Source organism: Equus quagga, unplaced genomic scaffold (genome assembly GCF_021613505.1).
Source record: "Equus quagga isolate Etosha38 unplaced genomic scaffold, UCLA_HA_Equagga_1.0 HiC_scaffold_11361_RagTag, whole genome shotgun sequence".
Taxonomy (NCBI): Eukaryota; Metazoa; Chordata; class Mammalia; order Perissodactyla; family Equidae; genus Equus; species Equus quagga.
In genome coordinates, this window is record NW_025792207.1 from 1 (window position 1) to 1502 (window position 1502).

The 1502-nt window shown below is 57.3% G+C and overlaps 1 long non-coding RNA gene across 1 annotated transcript; it reads right to left on the bottom strand.

Moving 5' to 3' along the window:
* Positions 1-51: 51 nt before the first annotated feature.
* On the bottom strand, positions 52-1502 carry LOC124231899 (uncharacterized). The gene is made up of 3 exons (XR_006886716.1): positions 1466-1502; positions 850-1113; positions 52-309 (listed from the first exon to the last, which is right to left on the bottom strand). It is a non-coding gene; the product is annotated as an uncharacterized LOC124231899 (long non-coding RNA).

Sequence of the window (1502 nt, forward strand, 5' to 3'; positions counted from 1 at the left end):
ATTGGACACCAAAACACAGCTTGGCTCCGCCACACAGGTCTTTACCCCTGACGGTCAGCATGGCTGAGGTCCTCTCCTGCCCGCACACGCAGGAGTACTCCCCGGCGTCCGCCACGGCCAGGCCACGGATCTCCAGTTCACACACGGCCCCATCCTGTCTCAGGGTGACTCTGTCTCCAGCTCTGAGGGTCTCGGGCCCCTTCTTCCACTCCACGGGGGCCGCCTTGCTCAGCTCACAGCGCAGTGTGGCCGTGGTGCCCTCTGTGGCCTCTTCCTTCCTCAGACCCTTGGTGAACTTGGCGGGCAGGGCTGAGAGCAAGAACGACATGGACTATCACACTTTCTGAGCACACTAATGAGACAGAACATGGACAGCACAGAGATGACAGAAACCTAAGGGGACAGAGGCCACGTGCTGGGTGTGCTGAGCACACGCCTTGGGCTATAACTTCCTTCAGCCAGTATGTGCACAGTATGGCGTGGTCCATTCCGTGGTCCCTCAGGCCTCATGCTGTGTATGAATCTGGCGGGCAGGGTTGGGAGGGTCAGAAACACACAGAGAACATCAGATTCTCTGGAAAACTCTACAGGCAGGACACGACAGGACAGAGGAAAGTACACAGACTCCAACAGGACCCAACCAGTGGGGACATGAGGGGTGGGAAGTGGCCCCGATGCTGGCTTCTCATGGTTTCCACAACTGCCCAGAAGGCAGAAGGGATCCTGTGGAGTTATGGAAAGAGGGGGACACTGAGATGGGAGAGAACATGGAATGAATGCTGATGGATGTCACAAAGTCAATAATTAGATGCCAAGACACAGTTTGGCCCAGCCACACATGGTCTTTACCCTTGACGGTCAGCGTGGCTGAGGTCCTCTCCTGTCCGCACACGCAGGAGTACTCTCCAGCATCCACCAAGGCCAGGCCACGGATCTCCAGCTCACATACAACCCCGTCTTGCTTCAAGGCGACTCTGTCACCGGTTCTGAGGGTCTCAGAGCCCTTCCTCCACTCCACGGGGGCCACCTTGCTCAGCTCACAACGCAGTGTGGCCGTGGCCTCCTCTGTGGCCTCTTCCTTCCTCAGACCCTTGGTGAACTTGGCGGGCAGGGCTGCAATGGCCATGAAGTCAGGGAGAACATCTCACTCTCTGGGGGACTCTGTGTCCAGGACAAGGACACCCACAACAACCACAAAAACTGCCAAGGGCCACGGCATGAATGAGTGAACAGAGGCACAGATGGTGAGGGAGGCAAATGGAAGGAGAGGAACAGAGGACACAAGGGCAGGACATGAACATCGGGACACAGATCGGAAGGGGAGATGTGAGCTGGGAGAGACCCAGGGACCCCACATGGAGAGAAACAGATGCACACAGAACCCAACATGGGAAAAGGTAGAGACACATGGTGGAAACATGTAGACGCCGAGCCTCTGGTCCATGTGGGTACATGTGGTCTTTACCCCTGACGGTCAGCGTGGCCGAGGTCCTCTCCTGCCC